This window comes from Crotalus tigris, unplaced genomic scaffold (assembly GCF_016545835.1).
Source record: "Crotalus tigris isolate CLP2741 ecotype Arizona unplaced genomic scaffold, ASM1654583v1 scf7180000024437.13266115, whole genome shotgun sequence".
NCBI classification, from domain to species: Eukaryota; Metazoa; Chordata; class Lepidosauria; order Squamata; family Viperidae; genus Crotalus; species Crotalus tigris.
Genome location: NW_024100606.1, coordinates 3,566,070 through 3,584,317, shown reverse-complemented (window position 1 = coordinate 3,584,317; position 18,248 = coordinate 3,566,070). Strand labels below are relative to the sequence as shown.

Here is an 18,248-nt window from a genome sequence, read left to right as displayed (position 1 = left end):
AATAGAATCCAAGATTCACAAAACACCTTGAAACCAGCATGGTCTTGAAGACGGAGAGAAGATCCATTATCAAGGCAACTATCAGCTAAACAAGATCTGAGCCCAGACTAAGAAAGCAGTTTACAAAAATACTTCAGACAGTTCCCCCACTATCACAATTCACATGAAGACAAAAGAGGGCAGAAGGAGAGTCTATTCAGATTTGCAAGAATCTGTTACTATACCTGCTTTTATAAGAGTAGCTTTAGCTCATGGTATCTGTTTCTTAGTTGGTCTATTTTGTAGGTATGACAAATCCTGAATTCAAGTTTCTCCCTTGATAAATAAGTATATAATTTATCTATCCATATATAGCATTACTGGCTCAGAAAAGTAGCTTTTGTTGCAAAGAAAGAGAAGAGGAAGGTTTGACATGGACTTGCCATTTTCACGGCAGCTCTGAATTTCTGTAAAAAAATGTACACTTTCTTTTTTAGCTTCTTAGTGCCCAGCCTACTCATACCCAGAAGCAACACTAAATATTCTGAATTTACTTCTGACACATAGAATCCAGCAACAAACAAATGTCAGACCATTCTTTGCTGGATCAAATCAACAATACACTAAAAGTAGTACTAACCAGCTGGTCATAGGAAACACAAGCAAGGCACAATGATGGTTTCCATTCTTGGTTGTTAACCGTTGTGTATCTGCTGTGAGAATAGTTTCCACAGCTACTTATCTCTACCAGATCTATCCTCCACATACTTATTTTGTAAGATTTATGTGGAAATCTAGTAATTTCTACATACCATTATATTTTGCTTGGCCAATGGTTTCTGACAGTTACCATCCCTCAAGATTCAAATGCCATTTTAATAGACATGTGTATACAATCTATCAGGAATACTTTCTACAGCAATTAAAGATGCATCGTGTGTTCTATAGTGCTTTCATGTTATTTTTAACAGTATATTTCTCTGATAGCATTGTAAGAATATGTGCAATGAAATAGCCACCCATGATAATAACGTGGGCATTATGTATCCAATAGTATTTCCTTTGGTGTCTGCCAAGTTCCCTGCCCAAAATGATTTAATTTGCTTTTATTGAATTAAAAAAAAGTAGATTAGAATGCTGCAAAGCAAAACTGCAGCCTCAACTTTATCTGTATTTTCAATGCATCTGAGCTCCACAAAGATCTCACAGGCATTCTTAGAAAATGATGGGTAGTTGCAACACAGTTCTTTATTAGGAGAAAGGCCCATTTCCCCTCTTCTCTCTACCCCGCAAGATAAATTGGAGCAATGTAGAAGTATCTAGGGTAGCTAAGGGATGTGACAGAATATTTTGAGGGGCAAATATAGTTATTTTTATATTTATGCATTTCTTTTTGCGTAGTAATTGGTTATTTGTTTAGGCGTGAAACACTTCAGGGCAATCATTACATATTTTTTAAGTTCCAAATGTATTCAGTAACCCCCAAAAGTTGAAAAACACTGATTCATAATGATTTTACATCATTATGACACTATGTATCTCAGTAAAATAGGAAAGGAGATTAATGAGCAATAGGGATCTTCTGTAATCCATATTCAAAGACGATTTGGAATCCATGGGACTGCTCACACAGCATCTGTCAACACTCCTTAAAGAACCTGTCATTTTTCTTGAGCTTTCACATATTTTTCTCATGAAAAACATTTGAGTTAAGGAAGTGTGTCAAGTGCCCATCCATGTTGTAAACTGCTTTTTCCACTCTGAATCCTGGCTGCTGCACAGTTCTAATAAGCACTTTTCTTCCCATACAATACTTTAATTCAAGGATATTACAAGACGTCAAGTCTCTCAACTTTCTTAATTTATCTTACAAACTAAGCCTAGACAAAGTTCATTTATTTAATTTCAAATCCAGATTTAATTATGCTTATGCAAAAATAAAAATTCATTACTTGCTCAAATTAAACATTAATTCAAAATGCCAGGAAACAACAGGCTATAGAAAGCTGGATTATGGTATAGCCAGTTCTCTAAAGTGATCTTACTAATTTCACTGAAAGAATCATTGACACTGATTCTTTCAAGTCCATTACTGATCCCAGAACATTTACCATACTGTCGTGGAAAAAACCCAATGAAAGAAACACAAGACAACACAAAACAATAATTCTTACTTTAAGATTCGGAGGTTTATTTTGCTAATAATTTGGAACATAGCAAATATAATAACACAACATCACTTACATTAATAACCCATTGCAATGACATCCAGTGATATAGCAGTTCCAATAAGGACAGCTATAGGCCAATGGCAAATCAATCAAATCCAGTCCCAACTTTTTATACCCTTTCTCATCCTAAGACTGTAGATAGATGGTCAGCAATCTTACACTTTCTGCTGACTTTCTGCTGAACATAACTTTCCTCATATATCCTTGTACATTGAAACCCGCATCCATCAGTTACTTTCAGTTCCCTATTTCTTACTGTTCCAGTCCTCATGTTCTAAATACATTTGAAACAAGCAATCTTAGCAAATCATACTAAGTAAAGTACAATTGCAAACTGCAAAATTAAGCATAGCACAGACTTTGGTTTAATACTTTTTCCATGAGACCTGATTTAGTTCACCTGGGCCTAAATCTTGCATAGAAAAACAATAGCCAATATTTTCGTTTTCCACAATACTACCAGAAAAGTAGTCTAAATTTAGATGCCTTCCCTTCAAGGTTTAAATAGAAAAAAATCATCTTTTATTATATCCCGAATAAAGTCAAGATAACTCTATTTAAAGTTGCATTATCCAGAGGAAAAACTGAGTCCTTTAACAGAGAAATTAATAATTATAAATGAATGTATAATAATCCATATGCCAGATGACATTCAAAAGAAATTGAGAAGCATAAAAGCATTTTAGAGACATTCTTAATAACTGGGCAGCAAAAATACATAATTGCACAACTAGAAGACTGACACTGGTTTATTTTTGTGCTAATGTATGTATTCACAAACTATTTCATATTATATATGGAACAGTTATCTATCTATGTAATATGCAGAAGTTCAACTAGGCCAACTCTATCTAGAACAGTGGTTCTCAACCTGTGGGTCGGGACCCCATTTGGGGTCAAACGACCATTTAACGGGGGTCGCCAAACAACGCAGTCCACCATTTTTTTCCCCTTTTCCTTAGCTGTGCTACTCCCTTTTATTCTATTGGCTTTTGAAAGCCAATAGAATAGACTCTCTTGAATAGAGTCTAATCCTATTGGCTTTCAAAAGCCAATAGGAATTGTCCAGGCTGCCTCTGCCCTGCTGAGCCCGCCAAAAGTCTCATTTTGCAAACAGTGCTGCACCAGTTGAGTAGTCCTCGACTTACGACTGATTGGGGGGCGCAGCATTAAAAAGGTTGAGAACCACTGATCTAGAATGTAAGACAAACATTGGGTTCAAACACATCTTAGACAATCATGTCTTAGGCCCAGTTCTCATCAAATTTGCAGAAGACACCAAACTGGAGGGAATAGGCAACACTCCAGAAGAGAGGCTCAAGGTACAGAATTCAACAAATTTGAATACTAGTCCCTATCTAACAAAATGAAATTCAATGGTGGGTGAGAAAAGTAAGGTTTTACATATAGGCAAGAAAAGCCAATTGCAGAGATATACAATAGGTGATACCTGGCTCAATAGTTGTAACTGTAAAAGGGATCTAGGAGTCCTAGCGGACAACCATTTAAATTTAAGCCAGCAGTGCGTTGCAACTGGCAAACAAAGCTAGCAGTCCTAGACTACATTAATAGAGGGGTAGAATCAAGATCCTGTGAAGTGCTACTACCATTTTATAATGCTTTGGTAAGACTTGGAATACTGCATCCGGTTTTGGTCACCACAATATAAAAAAGATGTTAAGATTCTAGAAAGACTGCAGAGAAGAGCACAAAGATGATTAAGGAATTGGAGACTAAAACATGATTGCACGAATTGATATGAAAATGAAAATGACGGGGGTAACATAACAGTGTTCCAATATTTGAGGGGCTGCCACAAAGAAGAGGGAATCAACCTATTCTCCAAAGCAACTGAAGGCAAGACAAGCAGCAATGGATGGAAGCTAAACAGGGAGAAAACCAATCTAAATATAAGGAGAAATTTCCTGACAGTTAGAAGAATTAATCAGTGGAACAATTTGCCTGCAGAAATTGTGAGTACTCTATCACTTGAGGTTTTCAAGAAGAGATTGGACAGCCATTTGTCTGAAAGGGTATAGGGCAGGGGTGTCAAACTCAATTTCATTGAGGGCCACATCAGCATTGCGGTTGCCCTTGGCGGCCGGGTGGGTGTGGCCAGGGTGGGTGCAGCCTACTGGGTGGGTGTAGATGGAATGGGTATGGCCTACTAGGTGCGTATGGCCAGCTCTACATCATTCGCCCCACTGTCTGCCGAAACCCCTCCCCCGGAGCCCATCAAGCCAGATAGGTGAAGTAGGAGAGGGCCATTTGCTGGCCACTTCCAGGCAATGGTGCATTTCTTTATTCTTCACAAAGGTGACACCTTCCCAGCATGCACCCAGAGGGCGGGGCTGACGCAGCAGGGGCTGGTTCCTCTGTTTCCAGATGGCCTTGTGGAGCTAAGACCGAATGAGTTTCAGCACAGATGGCCACCACAAAATTGTACATTGGCTCCTGGCTGGCCTGGGCCAGGGCCAAGGCAGAGGGGGCCGTTCCCTCACTGTTTCCAGAATGGCTTCATGGGCCACATGAAACCACTTCGTGGGCCGCATCCAGCCCCCGGGCCTTGTGTTTAACATGTCTGATATAGGGACTCCTACCTGAGCAGTAGATTGGATTAGAAGACCTCCAAAGTCCCTTCCATCTCTGTTATTCTGTTATTATTTTGTTACATCTCATCAAATTATGTTATTTCATTTTGACTTACCATAATTATGGGAATTCAGTAACTGTAGTTCATAATCCATAATTAGTGTACCTTCTAAACCAATTATTTGTTCAATAAACCATGGTCCAATAAACCATGTTTTAGGTTAATATGTGAATCTACTGCATAATACATTATCTAAACCAGAAAGTGTGCTTCCAAAGGATTGCTCTATAACTTGCAGCATGGATTAATTGGTAAAGCAGCAAATAACCCCAGGAGCAACCCCCTATCAAAAAATATCAGCCTTCCATCCTTCTGAGGTCAATAAAATGAGGACCAGATTGTTGGAGGCAAGATGCTGACTGTGTAAACTGCTTATAGAGGGCTGTAAAGCATTGTGAAGCGGTATATAAGTCTAAGTATTATTGCTACTGCTATCTGCCTTAGAGGACAGACATTGACTTGTCCTTTAGAAAAAAGATTTTTTTTTTTCAATATAGCCAAGGGCAGGATGATTTGTGTCCCTGTATGATATATATTGTTTTATATTATTATTTCCCAATTTGAGAATGGTATTTACCTTACCATTAGCTATGCTATGATTGTTTTTGAAGTTAGTATTGCAATCTTTGTATTTGTTGGCAACAGAAGCAGCTAATTAAACCTTAAACAATAAGGACTTCCATATAGATAACATATATTTGGACATTCACTTCTGAGGCATGGGTTAGCGAAAACTAACCTTAGTTTCTAAGTATTATGCTAAACATTAAAAAAATTTCTTGCACCCTAAAATCAACCATCATTGGTTGTTTTAAAAGTATTTCCTGTGGTTTTTAGATTCTAAAAAAATGATGTGAAATTTACTATTAGTATGTACTTTTTCTCCAATTCTTTCTCTGTTAACTGATAAAAGGTGGATACTTTAACTCTGAATTTTTCCTTTGATTCTGAATTGCAAGCAAACTTGCAAACATCTGTTTAAAAAAAACAAAGAAAGCAACAAGATTAGATGTAAGAATAATCTGTGTAAGAGTTAGGAAACAAATAATTTTTTTGGAAAAAAAGTCCAGCTTTGGTTTCAATTGATGTTTGAATCATAAGCTTATAAACTAGTAATACAAAACATTAATAATTTAATTGATGTTAGTGCTTTTTTCAATACATTGGCTATAAAAATATTATCTATTTTTAAAAATATTTTTATTTTTTAAAAATAATTTTTTAAAATTACATCCCAGTGAAATGTGTTTTTCAAAAAATAAAGACGTAAAAAGGAAAGTCTTAAGTCCACTGTAAACCATCTTGTGTCCAACGATTTTGGTGGCATACAACTCTCTGTGATAAATAAATAATAAATACATCCACAGAATGAAAATGGTAAAATAATTTATTTTTTCTGAGATTTGTCATTTTGCTTTGAATATCCAAAAATCAGGAATAATGTTCTGCTGTAATAGTCATCTGTGTTCAGTTAACTGCTGTTTCTTCAATTATTGATATGCCTTCCATAAACACTTTTGATTCAATAAACATTTTTCCAACAGTGAATTTAAATCATAAAAGTTAATTGTAAAATTTTGTACTATTTCAAAAGACAAGAAACTAAAGATCTGCAAACCAATATATTCTTCACATCAAGCATATATTACATATATTTTAATGTTATTTTAAAAGAAAGCAGAATTTGCTTGAAAGATTTACATTACCCTATCTTTTTTTCCTTTAAAGAAACGGATCCACACTGTACAAATATGCTTATAGTCTCCAGCTACTTACAGTCTCCAGCGTTTTCCAGGAGGGTAGAAAAAGAAACTCAGCCCCAAGAAGTCATCAAGAAATATGTGATAAAAAATGACCCACAAAACAAGATGCTGAACATAGGGATGTTGCCCAAGGAAGTAGCCTTAGCACTGATACAGCAAACATCCTTGAGAAGGCCAAATGTTTTCTGTGTTCATCAAAAAACAAGTTTTGACAGCCACCGAGATACGTTCTAAGCCGACTATTGTTTGAGACAACACAGCACAACCCTTTTCTCCTCCCCTTATTACAGTGCATGAACATTATATGCATCTCATTCTCAACTATTCACCAGGGGGACATTAAGTTCTGTTTTCACAGTGGTTTTTGAATAATAGCAATGTGAATGTGCAGTCCACTACTTTGCAGCTATAGACTTGCACCCTCCTAAAACCTACAGGTCAAACTGATTATTTCATTAAAATAGTTTGGGTCATATAACATTTTGTTCATGTTTTTTTCCTTCCATTATTCTCTGCAATTAAAGGAAATGTCTCTTCTAACAGTTAAAGACAGGAAAACCACAATGGTAGACATTAAGAAAGAAATTCCATTGAAATAGTGCCTGCAATGTTAAGCATTTTTTGTTAAGAAGTTTCACTGAATGCAGTGAGAATTATTTCTAATCAGGTCAGATAAAAATCAAAACTAAACATCTTTGTCTTAAGCCACAAAACTTTCTTAAAACATTTTAAGAACACTTTATAAAATTAAATGTACAATACTTCAGTGAAACAATTATGAATATAACTTCTAATTTCTCATTTAATATAGAGGTAGGTTAACAGAACTGACACTTGTTTCAACCAAGATGTTTTATGCAACTGAAAAACTGACTATCATTCTCAAACAGTAAATAAGTACAACTGAATTGAATTGACACCGATTCATCTTTAAATGACTTTACAAGTATGTATTTCTTTGCAAAACTTACTAATTCAGGAACAGAATCTTTTGCTTGCCCCTCTGGCCATGCTGATGCTCCCCAGACCATGAAGTTCCAGGGACAGTGTAGCAGTTTCTGGAATAATCCTTGCGAACCAACAGGCTGTGTTTGTGTATCTGTTTTGGGACACAAAGTGTTGTGTCCCAAACACAGTACTCTGACTTAAACAGGCATTACCTAGACACAGCTCTCTGACCAAAACACAATTCAATGTATGTCAGGAAACTGCAGAACTATGCCTTGAAATAGCATGATGGGGAGGGGAGGGAGGGGGGATGAAAAATTCCAGAGTTCTCCAGAACATTTCATTGTAAATTTTACAATCCCTACTTAATAATCATTAAATCATTAAAAAAATATTACATTTTTAAATAAAAATTATTTTGTACAGTTAAAATTAAATCTACATCTTTTTGTGAGTACTGACAAATATCTGCTCAGATTATATTGAATAAGAAGGCATTTCTATAGAAAAATATTCCAGATCAGTGAATAAATCATGATTTAAATTATTAAAATGGAATCTTTCTTAATGGTTTAAATCATGATTTACAATTATTGGTCAGTCAGTGCAGTACAATGGCTGGATGTAGAAGCAGGAACACTAGGCTGAAGTCAACTGTGAGCCGTGGAAACCCACTGGATAACTTTAAGGCAGTTATTATTTCTCAGCTCAATTCTGATTGTTGCCGCAAGAAAAACTGGTAAAAAGGCTAGATATGCAACCTTGAGTTCCTAAGAACAAAAAATGAAGGCATAAATAATATTTTAATAAATTAATAATATTCAAATCTAGCTTGGTTCCTATTATAGGTGTTTGATCTATAATGACTCATGCTCATTACTGAGCTTCAATAAAAGTGGTTATCAGTTTTCACTTATTCTGGGGAGTTACAGGTTATAGTCTACTTTACTATGGAGATTCATGAACAATTACAAAGAAAAAAAACAGTTTCATAAAGTTTTTGTACAAATTGTTTCAGATTTTAAATAGAGGACATATATAAAGGGGCAACTGAAATGGCTAAACACTGTGGAAATGCATAAAATAAAAATGTTGCATGATGATGGAAAAGAGGCTGTCAAAATATTTTTCTACTCTTTTTTATCGTGCAAGAAAATAGCATGATCCAATGAAGTTAAAGAATCAGAAATGTAAGACTGAGTAAAGAACGTACTTCTTCACACAAAATTGTAACTAAACCACCGGTTCCCAACCTTTTCTATACCCCGCACCCCTAGAATGCTTCTGATATATTCTCACACTCCTTAAAAAAGTCTGAGATAATGGCAATGAATTATGCATATACACTATAATTTTTAAAACCCATGTTTTCGCACCCCCTGCAATATCACCTCACACCCCCAGTTGGGAACCCCTGAACTAAACTATGGAATCCAATATCAACATATATAACAATGGCTATTAACTTGTGAAAATTAGCCATATTTATGAAGAATAAAACTATCAGTATTAGAAATCATGTATTAAAAACCTTACTTAGCATACCAATTGCAGGGAATAAAACTCTTATATCCTACTATGGGGGTTTCCAGAAGCATTTCTTTGGCCAGTGTTGAAAACACTGAAAACAGGTAACATGTTCATTGTCACAAAACTGTTACTTTTTTTCTTGATTATTTTATTCTGCAAAGTGGCATGTATACAAGAGTGGTAGTAATAATTATAATATTAATCATCATAATTAGCATCATTGGGATAATGTTGTACATTACCATTTGCACCTACATAAAGCAAGATTGCCCTTGGTTTTATTCAGAAAAGTCTGGTTCATCACACAAGATACTTGCCCCTCCAAATGCAACAGAAGTACCAACAGAAAAAGGAATGCACTATCTGAAAGCCAAATCATAATAGCCTGCACAAGGTAAAGCTTATGAATAGGTTCCCAAGCCTATTAGGAATAAAGTCATAGCTGGGTGAAATTATTCATAAAAGTTTACAAATGAAATCAGATTTTTACATTTAGAAGCAGCATAACTCACTTTTGTTGCTAAAGCTATAATGGAGCACGGGCTACTGAAAGAAATTAAGTGAGCTAGCTGAACTAATGATTTGGCTTCATATAAACCAGTTTCCCGCAGAAAAAAGGTGCCCAAAACTTAAAAACATGGATCTGATTCGACAGGGTTCATCTCTTCTCTGACCTCTCCACTTCCTTTCCGCTTAAAATGCACTGTGTTCGAATCCCCAGGAATCACCCGCCTTTCTACCTTCTATCCTGTCCTCCTTGTCGGTAAAAACTTCATCCCACGCTTCTCTTCTTCCTCCCTCTATAGGAATACCCCCTCTAAGTTGTCCTCATCTGCTCTCGATTTTGTTTTATTATTTGTACCATTTACTGTTCTATAGTTAATATTACTGCATCAGTATTATCATGTGCAGGGGGACTTATGGCAGGGCCCAGAGGCGGAACTTAAACCAGATAGCAACAAGCCTTCTTCCTACTTCTGCCTTTCCTTGATTTTAACAACTGAACTTCGCTTGTTTTTTTTTTTTTTTAAGTTTTGGCTACTTAAGTAATATTTCCTTCCAGCACCGCTCCCGACCCATGACATTTTCTTTAATCTAACATTGAGAGATTCTATGGAACGAAATTCTGTTATCCCGCCTTTTGCCTCTGCTTCGCCATTTCCCGGCCTTTCCATAAGTACTTTAAAATGAGGAGCCCCCTCCCCCAACCCCTCCATGAAACTTCAAAATGTCTCTCAACTGTTTCTACTCATCTTCAAGAGCGAAAGCAAGACCTTCCCCCCTCCCCCGTCAGGCTTCAAACTTTGTGGGTAAGCCTCCCCGTCTCCCAAAGAGCCCGGCTGGAATCCGCCTCTGTTTAGCCTCCCCTATTTCCCACGTGGCGTCCCCCCCACACACACAATCTATCTTCTCGCTGTCCTCTCCCGCTTCCCCCCTATTCTTTGCCTCTGGACTCACCCGCCTGTCTCAGGCCATGTCATCGTGCGCGGATGTTGGGCTTCTCTCCGGATCCTGAGAGAACGAACCGGCCACCCCCACAAGACCCCGCTTTTTGTAACATCTCTCGTGCTCTAGAGACAACGAGCAGGTCTGGATACTATTTCCGAGGCTTCCTTCCCTCCCGCCCAGTCTCCATTCCCAATGAAAATCAATGAACACACATCTAAATCTCTTTGCAAAAGAACCCCTAATAAGCACAAAGTGAGGTCAAACTTTGGTTCCTGATAATGCACTTAACAGTACGAAATGCTGTTCAGCCTTATTTGTAGAACTGTTTACAGTGCCTTTGGGGGGGGGGAGTTGCAAAGGTGGCAGAAATAATAATGCAAAGTGCAATTGGCTATTGATAATTTTTGTCATTTTTACATTTGCAAACAACATCCAGAAAATAATCTTTGTATTTGTGCAATCTCAATAAATGTCTTATGATTTTCACCAGTCTGCCGCACTGGAAATTTTTAGCTCGTTTTCTCATAACATCATCTCCTCAGGCTGCCCAATCAGTCACAGTTCCTCCACTCCTTCCAGTTTGTCAGTATTGTTTTGTTAATGAAGTATTCAAAGCCCAAGCCAATCTTTTTCTTTCCAAAGCTATTGGCAAACCAATGCCTCCACTTTCAGAGATTTGCTACAGTATGGTGATCTGCTATTTATATAGATCAATTCTGAGATAGCTTGCCTCAGCCTTCCCCGATATCTAGATTTTCCAGTCAATTCATCTTTATTAACATGTATTTATCAGATTTGTATTTTGATAGCTGAAGCAAAGCCAATACATACCTCTCACAATCCCCACATAAGTTTGTTTCCTTGCTTCAGCCTGAAGGCATACTGACTGGGCTAATACATCATGCTAAGTTAAAATGTGTTTTTGGTGGGCATGTTGGCTCGACTTGTTATAAAAATCCAGCCATTGTGGTTTGTAAAGCATTAATTGTGACTTAGGACATTGTATGCATTAGATCAATTGACACTTAGGCAACAAAGCATAATGAATTAATCACAGCTTGGTGCAATATGTGAACTCAGTCATAAACCTCTGTAACTTTATAGGACTGCATGTGTCCCTTGAAATGCCTTAGATTCTACACTGCTCATCAGAACTAATCCTTCCATTTCCACCACCACCACCACCACCACCACCACCACCACCACCACCACCAGCCAGCCAGAACTGATGAAGCTTTTTGGATGAGAAGCTAAATGTCTTCTTCCTCAAACATCATCCAGTTACCTTTTGAAAAAGCACCTTTGAGACAACCATAACCTGGATGACAAGAGAATTTCCATAGACATCTGTATTAAAGACTTACATCCTGCTCAGTTGGCTATTTTTGTAGTGTTTTAGATACTGCACTTCACACAAAAGGAAACTGAGCAAAGTGTCAGCAACAATTTGGGATGAAACATCCAGAATGGAACTATTTAAGAAATTCTATGGGCATTCTTCTCCCACTGAAATGACTTAAAAATTAACAGTAGCTTAGCTTATTTCCCAAATGGGCTCTTGGAAATTATTGCTGCCTAAATAAGACTGGACTGCTGCAGATGATTTTTTATTTTAGTGTTATCTTCTTATATTTCTAGTGATGATTGTTTTAGGATAATAATGTTTTTTATGTGTTATAGTTTGTACTACAAGCCACCACAAATACAACACAACACAATACAATACCATATATACATACAGTACATAAATATTGAAGGGGGTGGCTTTGTGTTGATTTCTGGCTAGTGCTGGGACTAGTCTTGCCAAAAAAATCTTGGCAAGATTTTGGAAGTAGTTTGCCATTGCCTGCTTCCTAGGGCTAAGAGACTAACCCAAAGTCATCCAGCTGGCTTCGTGCCTAAAGTGAGACTAGAACTAGGTTTCTAGTGTGATGCCTTAACCACTAATCAAAACTGGCTTATACATAAATACATACATACATACAGATATACACATAAAAACACAGACAATACTGAAATCAGGTAAGGAGGCCTAAATCAGGTATGAGGAGGCCTAAATAGTTACGAACTGTTTAGTTTTCCATACTTAATATGTTCTATTTGTCAATTTGCTTAGCTTTGTTTTATCTTCTTGTTACTAACAAATACCTTAATATTTATGTAAATCTATGCTTTTCTAAGCTTTATTTAGAATACTTAATACATTTCTCTATACCAAAATAAAAGGACAGATTCAAAACTGGCACCAATTTGAGTGTGGAGTGATTGCTAGAGAATTGAACTCTGGAGCAAGCCTCAGGTCCAAAATTATACACAGCCATGAAACTTTGTGTGACTTTGAGGCAGCCACCCTCTTTTACCCCACCTACTTTACAAGGATAAACTTGCTCTGAACATTATCCAAGTTGCCTTGGGTTTTTGGAAGAAAGAGAGAATTGAAATTATATATGTTTGCACATGCAGCTTTTTTAATATAGATTATTAATAACAACTAGTAATTCTTTGCAGTAAAATTCAGCTAATTTTTCACTTGTTTGTTTTGTGTATAATATAAAAAAAACTGAAAGAAACCTTTAATCAAAGTAGTGTGGGAATAAGTGACTTAGAAATAAATTGAAGTTTCTGCTGAGCTGGAGTGCAAATAAAAACCTGCACTCTATATATCCTTAGAAGCACATTAATTGACGGATAGGTTTCAAAACTCAGAGCTGAGCCCTGACATAAATCAAACTCTGCTCACAATTTCTAAGACAAGGAATAACTAAGCTTCTATTCACTCCACTATGGCCATCCCCCTGGCAGCGATGATCAGAGAAACTGAAACAGATTTTTTCTTCTTTTTACCCCTTTCTCCCTTAGCAGGCTTTCCCCCAAGAAGTCTATATTTAGCATAGCTGCTCAGTTTGTGCCAAATGCTCTGGGCAGCTCTCAGATATGTTGCTTTGCTTTGCTCAAGCAAGCCAGCCTGTCTCATCAGGGATCACTCATAACCACAAAGTGGCCAAAGGGCTGGCCCAGAGCCACCAGCTGCTAGCCAAAATTAAGACTTAAATCATGGGTGGATAGCTAGGGCAGAGAGGGCAAAGAGTGGAGCTTCAAAGAGTGGGCGTTTCATGAAACGCACTCTGCACATAATGACTTCACATTCAACCTTCAACATGCTGTAAGGAATCTTAGGTTTGAAAATAGGTCTTTGAAGCTTTAAATATTGAGTGGGAAGCCAAACTAGCTGAAATACCAAGGCTCCATGATTGGATTCATGCATGACAGAAAACCAGGCTTCTCCCATTAAGGCACTTCCAAACTGTGTGAACTTCAAGTCACTAAATCCTGACACACTACAAAAGTACAGATTTCTTATTTTGTTGTTGGGGAAGAACCATAATTGTAATAGCCAAAGCCCTTCTCCTAATGGTGTGAGTTAGCTTGCATGCAGCTGATAAAGGCAGCATGCCTTCATGAATGGAAAGTCCAGCATATCCACCAGTGCTGTTTTCTTGCTATTGCATGGCATTTTGGCTTGCAGAGAGGCTAAAATAGTCTTCTGGCATCACATAAACATTGTTAACCACATTCACCATTAGATGTGCAAAAGTCAATCCTCAGGAAGGAATATTTTGTAGTCATGCAGTTCTTCATGATATAGAGAAAAAGAAAAGAAAGGGAAAATCAAGAAAATGGTTAAGAGACAAAGTAATAGCATAACTTTAGAGGCAGGAGATAGAATTATTTGATGAATACAATATAAATAACAGCATCAGCTATTTTTTTATTAGTGTAACAATTGTGTACTGTATGCTTATTGCAGATTTAACTTTGTAGGCTTTTCAACACAAGTCATATTTCTGTATATGAAGAAAGCAACAAGAGCTACAATAGTCAAGGTCAGTGATAATATCTGAAAAATATATTATCAATAAAGTTTGCCATTTAAGAAGATTGTTTATATGGATTTATTATATGGATGGCATTCATATTTAATTTATAATAAAAAAGTAGATCAGGTTTTAAAATCTCATATTTTAAGAAACGCTTTATTGCGTGTCTGGAAGAAGTATTATTATAATTAAACTATAAAATTCCAATTTGGGGGATTCCTGGACACACGATAGAGGGGGTATCTAGGGGTGTGAATTTGGATAGGATTTCTTATAAGGAATTACTTAGTTTGGTAAGGAAGGATTGGCAATTAAAATCTTTAATTGAAGCAAGAAAATATTTTTCACTCTTGTTAGTTAGGTGGAGTTTAGATCAAAAGGTTGGTATTACTTTAGAGCAGTGGTTCTCAACCTGTGGGTTGGGACCCCATTTGGGGTCGAATGACCATTTCACAGGGATTGCCAAACAACGCAGTCCGCCATTTTTTTCCCCCTTTTCCTTAGCTGTGCTACTCCCTTTTATTCTATTGGCTTTTGAAAGCCAATAGAATAGACTCTCTTGAATAGAGTCTAATTCTATTGGCTTTCAAAACCAATAGGAATTGTCCAGGCTGTCTCTGCCCTGCTGAGCCCGCCAAAAATCCCATTCTGCAAATGGTGCTGCACCAGTTGAGTAGTCCTTGACTTACGACCGGTTGAGTAGTCCTCGACTTACGACCAGTTGGGGGTTGCGGCATTAAAAAGGTTGAGAACCACTGCTTTAGAGGACGTGAATTTGGTAAAACAGATTAAAGATCAAACTCGAGCCCATATAAAGAGAATTTATAATGTTTTAATAGAGTTGGATTCTGAAACGGAATTAGTTAAAGACTATGGTAAAATGGGCTCAAAATATTCAAGAGCCGATTCTATTGGACACATGGGTTAGAAATGTAAAATTTACTCAAGCTCAAAATTTAAGAGAAAATTTTTATAAAATGTTTTATAGGTGGCATTTGGATCCTCAAAAGCTGTCTTGTATGTATCCTAATTTACAGCCCAAATGTTGGAGATGTGGAAGCTTAGATGCAACTTATTTTCATATTTGGTGGACTTGTAGAAATATAAAAGCTTTTTGGATTAAGATTTGGTGGAACATTCAAAAGATTTTTAAGAGAAAGATAAAGTTTACGTCACAATTATTTTTGTTAGGTGTTATTGTAGATTTTGATGTTAAAGAAATTAATTTGATGTTGAATCTTATAACAGCTGCAAGATTATTGGTGGGGCAATATTGGAAGAAAGATTCTTTGCCTACTATGGAAGAATGGGTACTCAAGGTGTCTAATTTAGCAGAAATGGCAAAAATTTCCATTTATTTGAAGGACTATTCACAAGAAAGATATATCTCGGTTTGGAGAAGATGGATAGATTATATTCAGAATAAATATGAGACTAAAAAGTATTATCTAGCTTATGAGTAAATTTTAGATTATTATTAATAGTTTAATATGGCAGAATTTGTATTAGTTTTAGTTTTATGGTTTAATTATATTATTATTTTCGTATTTAATTTGTTAATATTTATTTTGAAAAGGAGTTAAAGTATGTTATGGATTTGATTGTTTGTATAGTTGGGTAATGTTAGTTAGATTATGATTGTTTATTTGTAACCCTGTAATCAGCTCTGGGAAGTGGGGGAGGCGGGAGGGGTAGGAGGGATTTGGGGTATATATTGTATAAAATCTTTAAAACTTTTAATAAAAAAAGAATATTGTTTTGAATTTTAAACAATATGACAATAGAAAAGATTTTTATCACACATTTATGTATGTCTAAATGTCCTTCTCCCATTGGAATCTATAAGCAGCTATCTATTAATCATTGCAAATTTGATTTAAACTTTGCCAACTTTTTTCAACCAAAAGCCCTCAATACATATTGGACTTTCTCTTCTAATTCCTAATTATGCTGGCTAAAGATTATGGGAAGTAGAATCTAACTTATGTAAAGTCTACCAATTTGGAAAGTCACATTTAATGAAATATTAATATTTGAAACATTGCCTAAATAGATAAGTTAAACCAAGAAATACGGCTATCTGGCAGATTTCAATATACCTAGTTTGGGATATGGCTATCAGAGATGGAAAAATACAGCAAAATACTCTCTGATTAGATTAAGTATTTCTTTGGTTTGGAACAACTACTCTGTGGCTATATTCATATAATTTACTAGCCTATAATATAGTTTGCAGTACTTATTTATGGCTTAGTTATTTAATACCTTGTAAACTATGATGAAGGAAGTTTTTTATGAGGTAGTGGAAACTGAGACAAAAAGAATCAAATGTAGTAAAAAAAACATGGTTTAAAATTGAATGGAAATGTTTTATGTATTTCCTTCTTAATACTCTATTTTATGGTTATTTTTTTCTATAGCTGTATTTCTTTCAAAATTTATTTAAAACACACAGACCATACATGTATACATGCATCCATACATTGCATTAGACAGTTTTTTATTTTGTTTTTCTTCCTCTGTATTATCTGAAACAGAGACATTTTTAAAAGGATGCAAAGATTGCATGAAAGAGCAAAATAGAAACTTGTGAGGTACTTGGATTGGGAAAACTGGGAGTTGTAATGTGGCACATTTGAAATGCACCAGGTATGAGTTAGTTGTCTTATTTAGTAAAAGAAGGATGGACAATTGATACACCAGAAAATGGAGCAGCAGTGACACCGACCCCAGCTTTTGTGTCAGACCCTCCCCTTTCATTCCCATCAGATTGACCCTACAATGATATCTCATGTAAAACCTACAGTGAAAGGTTTTATGATATGTAATAATTAAAGACCAGTTTCAATTCAATAGAGTCCACTGACAGATCTTGGGAAGTCATTATCATTCAAAATAACCTATATGGTAGGTAGGGCTAGTTTGAGAATACTGTGAAATTAATGTTACCCACCCATTCTTTACACTGAGCTCCTAGGACAGAGTAATAATGACACAGTGACACATCTGAAACTGAAATGCCACTGGAGATAGGCAAATGTTATGGCATGACATTGTGGCCCTGGTGGCTGCAAAAACAAGACTGTCACAGGAATGGTGGAGTATAAATACAGCAACAATGGTGTTTTCTCTCCCTGCACACAGCGTGCTTGTGCATATGTTACCATCTTATTGTTCTTCATTATGAGAGCACCAGTAGTTTTAAGAATCCCATCACCCTATAGTTCGAATTCCTTTGAGTGTGTGCCTATGTGTGTGAAAGAACACACACACACAAAAATTAACCGCCACGCACACACACTGATAGGTCATACACACCCATTCAATTGTATAACCCAAAAGGAAGGAAGGAAGAACACCCAGCGGTCAAATTGTCCCCATGAGTATAGCTTGAATAGAGAAAGCACGGGGTTCAAGCCTTCCTTCCTGGACCTTTCGGTCAGGAAAGGAAAGGGACAAGCTAGCTTAATAAACAATGGAAGCCACAATGGCATCCAAATCCTCCCTTTGCTCTTTCCATAGGGCGTAGAGATAGGAAATAAGGAATTCTCATTGTGCATCCTTGTCTGGCAACTGTCTGATCACAGGCAAAGGAAAGCAGTTATCCAGCCCCAGCCACTCGCTTGTCCTCTCCCACCCAGGTGCCAGAGTATTGTATTAGTTTGGGATTCTTTTGTACATGGTCTGAGGTCAAACTGTTTGCCCCAAATGCAGTGGTGAGATTCAAACATGTGAACAACCGGTTCTCTGTGTGGATGCCACTTCCAGAAGTCCATTCTGGGCCTGGGCAATAAAAAATTAGCTACCGGTTCTGCTG

At 36.6% G+C, this 18,248-nt stretch overlaps 1 protein-coding gene across 4 annotated transcripts in view; it reads right to left on the bottom strand.

Annotated features, from left to right (window-relative positions):
* The window catches only part of GJC1 (gap junction protein gamma 1), a 64,877-nt gene that overhangs the window by 27,507 nt on the left and 19,122 nt on the right, over positions 1–18,248 (bottom strand). Inside the window, exon 1 of one of the 4 annotated variants that reach the window (XM_039331403.1) lies at positions 10,563–10,983. The exons of 1 other annotated variant lie outside the window; for it this stretch is intronic. The gene's annotated coding sequence lies outside the window, so the exon portion shown is untranslated. Of the gene's footprint in view, positions 1–6,639; positions 6,916–7,597; positions 7,700–10,562; positions 10,984–18,248 lie in introns of those variants that run through there. 2 more of the 4 variants (XM_039331405.1, XM_039331402.1) reach the window with 2 other exon arrangements.